Genomic DNA, 15881 nt, shown 5'->3' with positions numbered 1-15881 from the left:
ACTCTTCATTCCATTCTCTCAAAATCAGATTTGTGGACTAAACCATGAAATAAATTACCTTTTCCTAATGTTCTTTAATAAAAGTGGAACCAAGTACTGCTCAATACATAAGCCAGTGAGAGAGGATCCATATGAAACTAAGCACTTTTAGCCCTCATTAAGAATAAGAGCTGGTGATGAGCTGGTGATATTTCTCACAATGATGTACTAAGACAGAAAAAGTAGCCAGAGGCCAGCTACAATCCAGATTCCTAGGATCCATGCTTAGAGATGCTGACTCCGTGGATCCTGGGTGGACCCAGAGCACCATACCTTTACAAAAAGGCCCTCAGCTGATCCTGACGACAATATCTGTGGCTTGAATTTTGAGAACCAGAAAAGACCGTGTTTCCATGAAAGGGTTATTCCTGGATCCACATCACTGTACTTGAGTCCAGGAACTCAATTTCTCCTACCTCCTACTTCATCCCAAGACACATAAGCACATCTGAATATGATTTCCTTGCTGCACTGAAAAGTTCTAAAGTCTAGAGAGAAGTGACTTGTTTCAAGTCATAAGCAGAAAGGGGCAGAGCCAACTAGGGAATCTAAACCTCTATACAAAGCAACAGACATCACTCTTTGGTGGGAGGTCTTTTTGCACTGAATTCTCCAAAGGCATGTGCCAAATTCATGAACAAGGCAAAAAGTGACAGTGGGTGTCAACTCTTCAGTCCTTTTTGTTGCTCTCTTTTCATTCTGAGCCTGCTCACTGCTCCTCTGCCCAGAGCCCACTTTAAGGAGCTTCTTGGCTCTCCAGGCAAGCCGCTCCTCCTCACCATCTCCGGACCATTTGATGTCTGTTTCTCAGCAGAGCTCCCTGGAGAGCTGCTATACTGTATTTATTTTCAAAGTCTAACTGTGACACTAAAAGTCCCTAATGTGGCAACACTGATGTCAACAAAGGGAAAAATCAAGTACCTGAAGGCATTCACAGCACAGCTGCCGCATCGGGTGGGACCTTCCTAGCTTCTCAGGTACAGTTGTATAACTTCTACCTTTTATTTCATGTAAACACAACTAAACTGGTTCTCCCCACCAACACCCATCAGATATCCCACAATCAAATAACTGCCTACAGGCAGCAAAGAAGAATCACTAACTGGAGGATTTTTTGTTATTATTTTTTTAATTCACTTGGGGAAGGATCCTGAATATTTTTTTTCCTCTGCAAGTGATAGGTAGCCATCTTGCTGTATTTCTGTCCAAGCCCTGTTCCTGCTGACCCAGAATGTTAATGAAATAAAGGCAACTCAGAAACAATGTTCCAGGGTGTGGCTAAGAACAAGGGTTTTAAAAATGTTTTAATCTAGTGTAAAAGGCAGGTCTAGTACTTTCATTATAATAAGATGAGAAGGGTATCACGTTTTCTACTTTTTTTTTTTTTTGAGACGGAGTCTAGCTCTGTTGCCCAGGCTGGAGTGCAGTGACGCCATCTCGGCTCACTGCAAGCTCCGCCTCCCGGGTTCACGCCATTCTCCTGCCTCAGCCTCCCGAGTAGCTGGGACTACAGGCGGCCACCACCACGCCCGGCTAATTTTTTGTATTTTTTAGTAGAGACGGGGTTTCACTGTGTTAGCCAGGATGATCTAGATCTCCTGACCTTGTGATCTGCCCGCCTCGGCCTCCCGAAGTGCTGGGATTACAGGCGTGAACCACCACGCCCGGCCCACGTTTTCTCTTTCTGCATCATTTCTCGGCTGAGGTGCTTACAGCTCTTTACAAATTCTCATTGTATACCCAAGTGAGAAAGAAACTCTTCATTTCCCCTTCTCTGGGCAGTACTTCTTAAGTAAGCTACATTGAAGACTTAGCAATTATTTGCATAATTGGAAAATTTGGTAGCAATTACCCATTCAATTTGATCAATATATCCGTTTTTCAAAATAACCAAGGAATTGCCAAATCTCCATTCAACTGTTTGTTTGACATGGCTTTGCAAAAGAATATAAAACGAAGGGTATGTGTGCATATGTGTGTGTGTACAAGGCCGAACTACCGAAGAGATTTGCCCAAGGTCATGTAATAGTTCCTTGCCATTTCCTTTATTGTCTGTCCTCAAATTCTTTTTTAGTAGAAAGCAAAAGAAGAGAAATGACGCTGGCTTCCAAATTTCATTATAAAAGCTTCCATTTAAAACAAAATGTATTGCATATGATAATTGCAACCAGAGCCAGTGAAGGCAGTGGTTTTCAGCCTTGTAGGAATTGTGGGACTGCTCTTAAACTCGCTGACTTCAATGAACCCCTAGTCCTCTAACTAGGCTGTGAATAATAGGACATTAAAAAATAGTTATGTGGCACAAAACACATTTAATGTTTATTATTTTGGTTAACAAAATGCACATTTATTTGAAAATAAATTCTATTCCTTTTTAAAATTCTTTTGTTCTTTCCACTTTTATTCTGCTTTTTATTCTACCCAGGTAACTTCCAGAACGTACATACCTTTCTTAACCAAAAAAAATTATGGTACTAGTTCTGTGTTATCATAGTAGAGTGTTCTCTGTTTTCTCTGAAGTCCAAGTTTGAATTGGTAAACACAAAGCTGTTTGGAAAAACAAAAATACAGCTGTTAATTAAAACCTGTCCTCCTCACCCCCAAACAACAAGCTGTTGAATTCAAATGTTGTTTTTTTATGTTGCTGTTGTTTCATACCTGCTTGTGGGTGTAAACACAGCATCCGTCCCTTCTTGATAGGTGTCAAGGAGTTCAGGGGACTTCTGTTATGACAATGAAGATGAATGACACTTACCAAAATTTTCCCATTCCAAGCCTGGTACCAACCACTTTACACCTATTAATTTATGTCATCCTGCCTGAGAAGACAGAAATTATTAGCTCCTTCTTACAAGTGAAAAATTAGCCTTGCGAAGGTCAAGGACTTGCCCAAGTTCACCTTGGCTGGGCAGTAGAGGAAGCACCAAAAGTCCAGCATCCAGATTACCTCTTTCATGCTGCACTGTCTCGTGGGCAAAGCACTTACTTTTGATTCACATTGAGGTTGCGAGCCTCCTAATAGTCTTCTTCCGTCACTAACATGAATTTAACAGAGGATATTTGGCAAATTCTATTAAAAATATGTAATTCTCCATTAAAATATTCAAATTAAATTTAAAATCCATTTTACCCACACCCATGAAATTTGTAGAAAATACCCGGTTACTGAGGAGCAATTAGTTAGCTCTTTGAACTTTAATTACTCCCAGGACTGTGATTTGCATGGACAAATCAAAAAAACACAATGGAGAACAAAGAAGAGGTTCAGCAAAGAAATGAGATAGTTTTCTCACCCTTTCCCCTTATTTGTCCTTTTCTACAGGTCTTGCATTATCAAACAAACGCATGCATCATGTGCAAAGAACAGAAAGCAAGAGAGATGAAATGGGCATCTTTCTGGAAACGTTGTTTGGGAGCCTAGCTTTGAAATTTACACCTCCAGGTTGATCCTTCACTTGCCAGTACACATGTCTGAGACCAATACTCTAAGAAGAATACTGAACAGCATGAATATGTCTTCTGGATTTCCTTCCTTGGCAATGAGATGGTATTCTTGGGATAGATCATCCAGCCTTGAGCTTTTCTGCTAATCCACTCAGGAGCCAGCCTTTGGGCTCTGAAATAGATCTGCTCCTTCTCTATCAACAATATGCATGTACTGTGCACCGAAAGTCTTGGAGCACAGTATGGAGCCTGAGACTTCTTCAGGAGCTACGAATAAGGGAGTTCTTCCTGTTAAACTCATTACATTTACAAAGGCCCACCCGTCATTTTTCCTAAAATAATTTCCTTTTATGAATGTAGAGTTGAAATATTACACTAACAATTCCCATACTGGTTCCAAGATTTTTCACAGACTTGCCATACCTAAACAACTTTCTCCATACAGCTTCAAAGATAGGACTAAATATATCATCCCTATTTAACAATCTTAAAATTTGAAAAATTTTTAAAAGAGGGAATCATCTTCCCCTAATAAGAAGAGGCATACTGACCATACTTCCTCAATTACTTTTACTTTCTAATCCAAATGAGCATATAGGTGAAAGGTGTTTTTCAAAATGCAGAGTAAGTGCAAAATCTTTCATCAGAGGTGAAGTATTTGATATGTCCTTGGTCATGAAAGAAATCCTCAAAATTAAGATTTCTTTTTACATTTCATTTTTTTATAGCCAACTGTCCACATACCCATCAGAAAAAAATACCATGATGGATTTTTTTTAATTTAATGAAGGTAACTGATCTTTTTAGAGTTTTTCTGATATGCACAGAAACTACTAAAATATGCATATTTTATATATATATATATATACCTGTGTGTGTGTGTGAGCACACGCACGTGTGTGTGCGCCTGTGTGCCTGGGTGTGTATGTGTGTGGATACATCTTCAGCTCAAGTAGCAACAGTGACCTCTAGTGTGTCTTTTAAATTTTCTCCCTCTACAACTTTAACTCATTGTTTCTTTAACCTCTAGGGCATTATTTAAGCAAAATGTTAGAGTTCATATTTGGTCTAATTTCTGTATTGACTCTATATGCTGAGAACTGATTCTTGAGAAATCTTCTTTGATCTTGGTAATGTATGATAAAATAATTGTGCCTTCATTAATGACTGTAATTATAGTACATAAAGCTGTCATTTAAATGAATAATCACCCCCTCCCCACCCCTCAAAAAAGGTTGGCTTTATTTGCAAGATGAATTTAACTTCAGCTGAATAACTCTTTGAGCTATAAGCCAGGAGCATCCACATGCAGTCATGTATTGTTCGCAAGAGTGCTCATTTCTCATTGATGAGATCCCCTCCCCCGTTCTTTTTAATTACAATTAAGAGAGAATCAAAGAATCCATCGGGCAAAACATTTTTTTTCAGTTTCGGGGGTTTTGCCTTAGACGTGTGCTGATGTCAGGACAGAGTCCACAAGAATGAAGTGGCCTGGCCCTGGCAGCTTGTGTCAGCACTTTCATTCCAAGTTCCTCTTTTCAGGAGTTTATAACGTCGCAATAAAATTTATTATGGGCTGGGACTTGGCATACAGGAGCCTGGGCTAACACCGTAAAGTAGTTTGGAGTTTTTCTTCTTTTCTTTTTTTTTCCAAGCAAATGTTCAAATCTGTTGGGTCCTGTTTCCCTTTTGAGGGAGTTCAAAATAAAAGCCTGCTCTCATCTGGTCAGATGGCCTTGGTTTCCCCTGGTCTTGCTTTCCCTGTGGGCTGTTAGAGGAGAATTGAAAAGGGTCCCCTACCTACCCTATGGTAAACTCTTTTAGGATGAGTTGGAAACAAACAAACAAAAGTAATAAAGAAGTAAATGTTTCCCGTAAATGAAAAAGGCCCTTAAAATTGTAATTGTTGGAAAAGAGCCTCCAGGGTAGGCGAGGGAAACATGAAAAGGTATTCAAGACTGTTTTCTATAATTGGGTGATCTTCTATGCCCCCCAACAGCTGGGCTTGTTGGCAAACAAGAAACTGTATGTGGAAAACATGCTCCAATCTGTGTAAACTAAGCAAGCCATAAAAATTAGCATCATCCCCAGGTTAAAAAACAAAACAAAACATGCAGAACACAGACCCCTGGAGAATCAGGTGGGAGGATGTGAGTATGTGGTTATGAGTATGTGCAAGCAGATTTGTTTGATACTGTGGCATATAGAAAATATACACTATGCATTTATATTTAATGTATACCTTGTCATACCTCCCTTGCTTTGTCTTCTTGTTATTGCCCACGAGAATCTATGTCTCAATGACAATTCCGAGATGACCCCGTCCAGAAAAAGAACAAACAACTGAATCAGAAAAGTGATTAATCCCGTGGAAGGAAATTAATTAGGGCTGTACACAGCGCAATAAGGAATGTCAGAGTTAGAAGGAACTTAGCGTATTGCTTGACCAACCTCTCTTGTATTTTCATTTGCAAGTGAATAAGGTCCAGAATGTCAGCTTTTCCACATCAGAGCTAATATTCAACTAGAACACACAGTATATCTTTACAGGTTGTTAATGGGCAGCATGTGTTCTAATCGGACGGTGCCCAGCCTGGTTGATGTTTTTGGATACTTTTGAATATCACTGCTACCTGTGGTCACACACTGAGTTTGTGGCAATAAGCTATATCCTGAGTTTCTCTGCCAATCATCAGAAATTGTTCAGACTCCAAAATTTTTAACTTGATAGATCTACCGCAAACGCTTTCTTAAATGGCCCCCACTTAACTGCTTTGCCAGATCAGACCTGCCTGATTAGCAAATGCTCTCTGTTCACTGCACAAAACCCTCCACAGGATGAATGCTAGTGTCTTCTCATCGAGGACCAATGTTATCTACAGTTTTCCCCTAAACCTGCTTATGTCATTGTACCTTTTTTTTTTTTTTTTTTTTTCCGAGTTGGAGTCTCATACTGTCGTCCAAGCTGAAGTGCAGTGGTGTGATCTCGGCTCCCTGCAACCTCCGCCTCCTGGGTTCAAGCAATTCTTCTGCCTCAGCCTCCCAAGTAGCTGGGACTACAGGTGCGCACCACCACAACGGGCTAATTTTTGTATTTTTAGTAGAGACGGGGTATCACCATATTGGCCAGGCTGGTCTCAAACTCCTGATATCGTGATCGACACGCCTCGGCCTCCCAAAGTGCTGGAATTACAGGCATGAGCCACTGCGCCTGGCCATCATTGTACTTTTTGTTATAATTATGTCATTTAATAAAATATGAAGCTATGAATGTATTTTCATGAATCTATGAAAATTTAGCCAAGCACATTGAAATACTTAATATAGTTGATTTTTGTTTAAAGTAGGATTGTTAAAAAAAAAAAAAAAAAGTAGGTTGTTGAAATGGGGTGGGCCAGACAACTGTGAAAAATTAGAAAAAGCTGCAAAACAATGTGGACATTCTTTTGGCAGTCAAAGTGCTTTGCAAGTATCATTATATTTTTTTCACAGAAATTTCCAAACTGGAAATTGTAGAAATATATTATGGATATGGTTTATATAAGAAAGATGCTGTGGAATTCCAGAGGACCCAGACAGGAGGAAGGACCCTCACCCCTGCATCAACAGCTGCAAAATGGATGTGCATTAAAATAAATGTTTAAGTGTAATATCATTTTAAATCATTCCCCACTTGAACAAACTTTGGATTAACTGATTAACAAGTGGTCTCATCATGTCTGAGTAGAGGGCTCTTCCACTAACTCTTTTAACTCTGTTGTCTTGAGAGGATTCCAGAAAAGAACTTGTGGTTTTGAGCTCTGGGCACAGGTAGGGGGTTTGGTATGAGTGGAGGAGAGAAGCAATGGAAGGTGGTAAAGATTTTGAAGAGGAAAAGCACGGTAAGGTGGAATAGGTCCCTTACAAATGATCTAGATCTAGAAGGCAACTGGCAAAGACTGGACATTGGATGAGAGCAAATCCAAATATGAATGATTATTCAGAATGGCTCACTTGGAGAATAAATGGGTTGTGTTGTCCTTAACAGTAATTAGTATAAGCACGCACACAGATTATTTACAGTCTATCCACTCCTACCTCTCCCCAACTTCCAGATATTTATGGACAGTAAAATGCAGACACTTTTGTGCAGGTTTCTTACAAGGTTGTTTTATGTCTTCCTCTCATCTGCCTTTGCAGATGCTGGACTGTTGTATGTGGCAGATTTACCAGAATCATATTCTTCCCAGTCATTAATTTAGCGAAGTCTCTCCCATTATGATCTTTTAATGTATTCTTTAAAATATTTTCAGTACCTATCATGGAAGCATGTAATGCTAAATGTGTTTTTAGCTGTCCTACTGAATCACCACTAAATCTTTTAATGGAGCACAGTCGTTTTGTTAAAATTATTTTTTGCTTTAAAATGCCTGAGTTAGGGATAGAGGGATAGTGTTCAGTTTGAATCTTCTGGCTTTTGTCAATTTGTGTCAGCCCTTAATGTAATCTTTCCTTTTCAGTATAAATATCATAGCAGTTCTCCCTTTTAAAACAACTAAAGAAATGGACTTTTATTTTTAAATCCAGGAAACAAGTATCAGGAAGGAGAGCTTCTTTGCTCTAGAATCTCTTTTGAATTCATGGTTTCAGCTTTTCCTTTATTTAAAGGGAATCCTTTTGAGACATTTTTATTTAGATGTTCTTTGTTGTTTTGAGAAAGAGAAAAAATATTCATGGGAAAAGAGCAAGAGAAATCCTGATTTTATTTATTATTTTGATCACTGTAAGCACCTCTCATGTCAATTTTTTTTCCTACGTTTGACTAGCAATGTGAGGGTATCCAAAGAGACACATGCTATTTTATTATAGTGCCAAAATAAAGATGTTCACTGCAGTACTGTTTAAGTTAATGAAAAATTGGAAACAATATGAATGTCTGCAAATAGAGAATTGCTTAAATTAAAATGATGAAATAGAAATGCAGTGATTAAAAGGCTGATGTTATCCATATTCATTGACACGGGTTTTTTTTTTTTTTTTTTTTTTTTTTTTTTTTTTTTTTAGTGAAAAACAGCAGATTAGAAAAGAAGCAGAGTGTGATTCCATTTAAATAAGGTTACACACAGGTATACTTTGCTTGGGCCTCACTTTATTGTGCTTCACAAATATTCCATCTTTTACAAATTGTAGTTTCATAGCAACCCTGCGTCAACCACATCTGCTGGCAGCATTTTTACAACAGCAATGCTCACTTTGTGTCTCTGTGTCACACTTTGGTAATTCTCGTAATATTTCAAACTTTGTTATTATTATATATGTTTTGGTAATCTGTAATCTGTAATCATTGATGTTACTATTTTAATTGTTTTGGGGGGCCATGAACAGTGCTCACATAAGACGGCAAACTTATCTGATGAATGTTCTGTGTGTTCTGATTGCTCCACTGATCAGCCATTCCCTCCTTTCTCCTTCCCCTTGGGCGTCCCTATACCCTGAGACATAGCAACATTGAAATTAGACCAGTTAATAACCCTACAACGGCCTCTGAGTGTTCCAGTGAAAGGAAGAATCTCATGCCTTCACTTGAAATCAAAAGCTAGAAATGATTAAGCTTAGTGAGGAAGGCATGTGGAAATCCAAGACAGGCTGAAAGCAAGGCCTCTTGGGCCAGTTAGCTGAGTTGTGAATGCAAAGGAAAAGTTTTTCCAGAAAATTAAAAGTGTTATTCCAGTGAACATACAAAGAATAAGAGGGATAAACAGACTTATTGCTGTTATGGAGAAAGTTTAATGGTTTGGGTAGAAGATCAAACCAGCCACAACATTCTCTTAAGCCAAAGCCTAACCTAGAGCAAGACCCTAACTGTCTTCGATTATATGAAGGCTGAGAGAGGTGAGGAAGCTGCAGAAGAAAGTCTGAAGCAAGCAGAGATTTCTTCAGGAGGCTTAAAAAAAAAAGCCATGTCCATAACATAAAAGTACAAGATGAAGCAGCAAGTGCAGATGGAGAAGCTGCAGCCAAGTTATCCAGAAGATCTAGCTAAGATCATTGATGATAGTGACTACATTAAGCAACAAATACTCAATGCAGATAAAACAGCCTTATACTGGGAGAGGATGTCATCATGGACTCTCAAGCTAGAATGCCTGGCTTCAAAGCTTCAAAGGACAGACTGACTTCCTTGGTAGGGACTAAGGCATCTAGTGACTTTCAATTGGAGCCAATGATTATTGACCATTCTGAAAATTCCAGGGCTCTTAAGAACTATGCTAAATCTACTCTTCCTTTGCTCTATAAATGGAACAACAAGTCTTGATGATTGCCCATCTTTTTATAGCATGGTTTAATAAATATTTTAAGCCCACTGTTGAGACCTACTGCTCAGGAAAAAAAATTCCTTTTAAAATAGTACTGCTCATTGACAATGCAGCTAGTCACCCAAGAGCTCTGATGGAGCTGTACAGGGAGCTGAACATTGTTTTCACGCCTGCTAACAACATCCATTCTGCAGCCTATGGATCAAGGAGTAATTTTGACTTTCAACTCTTATTATTTAAGAAATGTATTTTGCATGGTTATAGTTGCCATATATAGTGATTTCTCTGCTGGATCTGAGCAAGGTAAATTGAAAGCCTTTTAGAAAGGACTCACTGTTTTAGGTGTCATTAAGAACATTAGTGATTCATGAAAGGTCAAAATATCCACATTAAAAGGAATTTGGAAGAAGTTGATTCCAACCCCCAGTGATGACTATGAGGAGTTTGAGACATCAGTGGAGGAAGTAACTATAGATGTGGTAGAAATGGCAAGAGAACTAGAATTAGAAGTGGAGCCTGAAGATGTCCCTGAATTGCTGCAATCTCATGATAAAACTTTAACAGATGAGGAGTTGTCTCTTATGGATGACCAAAAAGAGCAGTTTCTTGAGGTGGAACCTACTGCTGAAGATGCTGTAATCATTGTTGAAATGGCAACAACAGATTTAGGATATTTCATAAACTTAGTTGATAAAGGAGCAGCAGTGTTTCAGAGGATTATCCCCAATTTGGAAAGAAGTTCTAATGTGCATAAAATGTGATCAAACAACATTGAATGGTACAGAGAAATCTTTCATGAAAGGAAGAGTCCATAGATATGGCAAACTTGACTGTTGAATTATTTTAAGAAATTGCCATGGCCACCCCAACCTTCAGCAACCACTAAACTGATTAATCAGCAGCCATTAACATCAAGGAAAGACCTCTCACCAGCAAAAAGATTATGACTTGCTGAAGGCTCAGAAGATCATCAACATTTTTTTAGCAATAAAGTATTTTTAAATTAAGTATGTCCATTTTTAGACATCATTCTAGTGCATACTTAATTGTCTTAATTGTCTATGGTAAATAACTTTTGTATGCACTGAGAAACCAAGAACTTCATATGACTCACTTGATTGTGGTATTCACTTTATTGGGAAGGTCTGGAACTGAACCCACAATATCTCCAAGGCATGCCTATATGCACCTCTGCATATATAAACACATATGTATACAGTTAGGTACTGCATAACGGTCAATGGAAGCCCACATATAGGACAGTAGTCCTGTAAGTTTACTGTATAATACCATATTTTTACTGTAGTTTTCTCTGTTTAGACATGTTCAGAAAAACAAATATTTACTATTGTGTTACAATAGTAACAATTGGCTACAGTATTCCATATGGTAACATGCCCTACAGGTTTGTAGCCTAGAAGCAGTAGGCCCCGGGGGAGCCAAGATGGCTGAATAGGAACAGCTCCAGTCTACAGCTCCCAGCATGAGCCACCCAGAAGACGGGTGATTTCTGCATTTCCATCTGAGGTACCGGGTTCATCTCACTAGGGAGTGCCGGACAGTGGGCGCAGGACAGTGGGTGCAGAGCACCATGCACGAGCCGAAGGAGGGCGAGGCATTGCCTCACTCAGGAAGTGCAAGAGGTCAGGGAGTTCCCTTTCCTAGTCAAAGAAAGGGGTGACAGACAGCACCTGGAAAATCCGGTCACTCCCACCCTAATACTGCGCTTTTCCGAGGGACTTAAAAAACGGCGCACCAGGAGATTATATACCGCACCTGGCTCAGAGGGTCCTACTCGCATGGAGTCTCGCTGATTGCTAGCACAGCAGTCTGAGATCAAACTGCAAGGCGGCAGCGAGGCTGGGGGAGGGGCGCCTGCCATTGCCCGGGCTTGCTTAGGTAAACGAAGCAGCCGGGAAGCTCCAACTGGGTGGAGCCCACCACAGCTCAAGGAGGCCTGCCTGCCTCTGTAGGCTCCACCTCCGGGGGCAGGGCACAGACAAACAAAAAGACAGCAGTAAACTCTGCAGACTTAAATGTCCCTGTCTGACAGCATTGAAGAGAGCAGTGGTTCTCCCAGCACACAGCTGGAGATCTGAGAACGGGCAGACTGCCTCCTCAAGTGGGTCCCTGACCCCTGATCTCCGAGCAGCCTAACTGGGAGGCACACCCCAGTAGGGGCAGACTGACACCTCACACGGCCGGGTACTCCTCTGAGACAAAACTTCCAGAGGAACGATCAGACAGCAGCATTCGCGGTTCATGAAAATCCACTGTTCTGCAGCCACCGCTGCTGGTACCCAGGGAAACAGGGTCTGGAGTGGACCTCTAGCAAACTCCAACGGACCTGCAGCTGAGGGTCCTGTCTGTTAGAAGGAAAACTAACAAAGAGAAAGGACATCCACAGCAAAAACCCATCTGTACATCACCATCATCAAAGACCAAAAGTAGATAAAACCACAAAGATGGGGAAAAAACAGAGCAGAAAAACTGGAAACTCTAAAAAGCAGAGTACCTCTCCTCCTCCAAAGGAATGCAGCTCCTCACCAGCAACGGAACAAAGCTGGACAGAGAATGACTTTGACGAGTTAAGAGAAGAAGGCTTCAGATGATCAAACTACTCCGAGCTACAGGAGGAAATTCAAACCAAAGACAAAGAAGTTGAAAACTTTGAAAAAAATTTAGACAAATGTATAACTAGAATAACCAATACAGAGAAGTGCTTAAAGGAGCTGATGGAGCTGAAAGCCAAGGCTCGAGAACTACGTGAAGAATGTAGAAGCCTCAGGAGCCGATGCGATCAACTGGAAGAAAGGGTATCAGTGATGGAAGATGAAATGAATGAAATGAAGCGAGAAGGGAAGTTTAGAGAAAAAAGACTAGAAAGAAACAAACAAAGCCTCCAAGAAATATGGGACTATGTGAAAAGACCAAATCTACATGTGATTGGTGTACCTGAAAGTGATGGGGAGAATGGAACCAAGTTGGAAAACACTCTTCAGCATATTATCCAGGAGAACTTCCCCAATCTAGCAAGGCAGGCCAACATTCAGATTCAGGAAATACAGAGAATGCCATAAAGATACTCCTCGAGAAGAGCAACTCCAAGACACATAATTGTCAGATTCACCAAAGTTGAAATGAAGGAAAAAATGTTAAGGGCAGCCAGAGAGAAAGGTCGGGTTACCCACAAAGGGAAGCCCATCAGACTAACAGCTGATCTCTCAGCAGAAACTCTACAAGCCAGAAGAGAGCGGGGCCAATATTCAACATTCTTAAAGAAAAGAATTTTCAACACAGAATTTCATATCCAGCCAAACTAAGCTTCATAAGTGAAGGAGAAATTAAATACTTTACAGACAAGCAAATGCTCATTTTGTCACCACCAGGCCTGCCCTAAAAGAGCTCCTGAAGGAAGCACTAAACATGGAAAGGAACAACTGTTACCAGCCACTGCAAAATCATGCCAAATTGTAAAGACGATCGAGGCTAGGAAGAAACTGCATCAACTAATGAGCAAAATAACCAGCTAACATCATAATGACAGGATCAAATTCACACATAACAATATTAACTTTAAATGTAAATGGACTAAATGCTCCAATTAAAAGACACAGACTGGCAAATTGGATAAAGAGTCAAGACCCATCAGTGTGCTGTATTCGGGAAACCCATCTCACGTGCAGAGACACACATAGGCTCAAAATAAAAGGATGGAGGAAGATCTACCAAGCAAATAGAAAACAAAAAAAGGCAGGGGTTGAAATCCTAGTCTCTGATAAAACAGACTTTAAACCAACAAAGATCAAAAGAGACAAAGAAGGCCATTACATAATGGTAAAGGGATCAATTCAACAAGAAGAGCTAACTATCCTAAATATATATGCACCCAATACAGGAGCATCCAGATTCATAAAGCAAGTCCTGAGTGACCTACAAAGAGACTTAGACTCCCACACAATAATAATGGGAGACTTTAACACCCCACTGTCAACATTAGACAGATCAACGAGACAGAAAGTTAACAAGGACATCCAGGAATTGAACTCAGCCCTGCACCAAGTGGACCTAATAGACATCTACACAACTCTCCACACCAGATCAACAGAATATACATTTTTTTCAGCACCACACCACACCTATTCCAAAATTGACTGTGCAGTTGGAAGTAAAGCTCTCCTCAGCAAATGTAAAACAACAGAAATTATAACAAACTGTCTCTCAGACCACAGTGCAATCAAACTAGAACTCAGGATTAAGAAACTCACTCAAAACCACTCAACTACATGGAAACTGAACAACCTGCTCCTGAATGACTACTGGGTACATAACGAAATGAAGGCAGAAATAAAGATGTTCTTTGAAACCAGCGAGAACAAAGACACAACGTACCAGAATCTCTGGGACACATTCACAGCAGTGTGTAGAGGGAAATTTATAGCACTAAATGCCCACAAGAGAAAGCAGGAAAGATCCAAAATTGACACCCTAACATCACAATTAAAAGAACAAGAAAAGCGAGAGCAAACACATTCAAAAGCTAGCAGAAGGCAAGAAATAACTAAAATCAGAGCAGAACTGAAGGAAATAGAGACACAAAAAACCCTTCAAAAAATTAATGAATCCAAGAGCTGGTTTTTTGAAAGGATCAACAAAATTGATAGACCGCTAGCAAGACTAATAAAGAAGAAAAGAGAGAAGAATCAAATAGATGCAATAAAAAATGATAAAGGGGATATCACCACCGATCCCACAGAAATACAAACTACCATCAGAGAATACCACAAACACCTCTTTGCAAATAAACTAGAAAATCTAGAAGAAATGGATAAATTCCTCGACACATACACCCTCCCAAGACTAAAGTAGGAAGAAGTTGAATCTCTGAATAGATCAATAACAGGCTCTGAAATTGTGGCAATAATCAATAGTTTACCAACCAAAAAGAGTCCAGGACCAGATGGATTCACAGCCGAATTCTACCAGAGGTACAAAGAGGAACTGGTACCACTCCTTCTGAAACTATTCCAATCAATAGAAAAAGAGGAATCCTCCCTAACTCAATTTATGAGGCCGGCATCATCCTGATACCAAAGCCGGGCAGAGACACAACAAAAAAAGAGAATTTTAGACCAATATCCTTGATGAACATTGATGCAAAAATCCTCAATAAAATACTGGCAAACCGAATCCAGCAGCACATCAAAAAGCTTATCCACCATGATCAAGTGGGCTTCATCCCTGGGATGCAAGGCTGGTTCAATATACGCAAATCAATAAATGTAATCCAGCATATAAACAGAACCAAAGACAAAAACCACATGATTATCTCAATAGATGCAGAAAAGGCCTTTGACAAAATTCAACAACCCTTCATGCTAAAAACTCTCAATAAATTAGGTATTGATGGGACGTATCTCAAAATAATAAGAGCTATCTACGACAAGCCCACAGCCAATATCATACTGAATGGGCAAAAACTGGAAGCATTCCCTTTGAAAACTGGCACAAGACAAGAGAGAGGGATGCCCTCTCTCACCACTCCTATTCAACATAGTATTGGAAGTTCTGGCCAGGGCAATTAGGCAGGAGAAGGAAATAAAGGGTATTCAATTAGGAAAAGAGGAAGTCAAATTGTCCCTGTTTGCAGATGACATGATTGTATATCTAGAAAACCCCACTGTCTCAGCCCAAAATCTCCTTAAGCTGATAAGCAACTTCAGCAAAGTCTCAGGATACAAAATCAATGTACAAAAATCACAAGCATTCTTATACATCAATAACAGACAAACAGAGAGCCAAATCATGAGTGAACTCCCATTCACAATTGCTTCAAAGAGAATAAAATACCTAGGAATCCAACTTACAAGGGACATGAAGGACCTCTTCAAGGAGAACCACAAACCACTGCTCAATGAAATAAAAGAGGATAAAAACAAATGGAAGAACATTCCATGCTCATGGGTAGGAAGAATCAATATCATGAAAATGTCCATACTGCCCAAGGTAATTTAAAGATTCAATGCCATCCCCCCCCCATCAAGCTACCAATGACTTTCTTCACAGAATTGGAAAAAACTACTTTAAAGTTCATATGGAACC

The 15881-nt window shown here is 39.8% G+C and overlaps 1 long non-coding RNA gene across 1 annotated transcript in view; it reads right to left on the bottom strand.

Moving 5' to 3' along the window:
• LOC112132120 (uncharacterized) overlaps positions 1-13246 on the bottom strand; it is a 37193-nt gene extending 23947 nt beyond the window's left edge. Inside the window, exons 1-3 of the long non-coding RNA XR_002913934.3 lie at positions 5726-13246; positions 2698-2762; positions 2487-2586 (exon numbers count right to left, since the gene is read on the bottom strand). This is a non-coding gene — a long non-coding RNA (uncharacterized LOC112132120). The remainder of the gene's footprint in view (positions 1-2486; positions 2587-2697; positions 2763-5725) is intronic.
• Positions 13247-15881: the final 2635 nt, after the last annotated feature.

This window comes from Pongo abelii, chromosome 12 (assembly GCF_028885655.2).
Source record: "Pongo abelii isolate AG06213 chromosome 12, NHGRI_mPonAbe1-v2.0_pri, whole genome shotgun sequence".
In the NCBI taxonomy this organism is placed as follows: Eukaryota; Metazoa; Chordata; class Mammalia; order Primates; family Hominidae; genus Pongo; species Pongo abelii.
The sequence above is the reverse complement of the archived record's forward strand: the minus strand, read 5'-3'. Positions and strand labels throughout refer to the sequence as shown.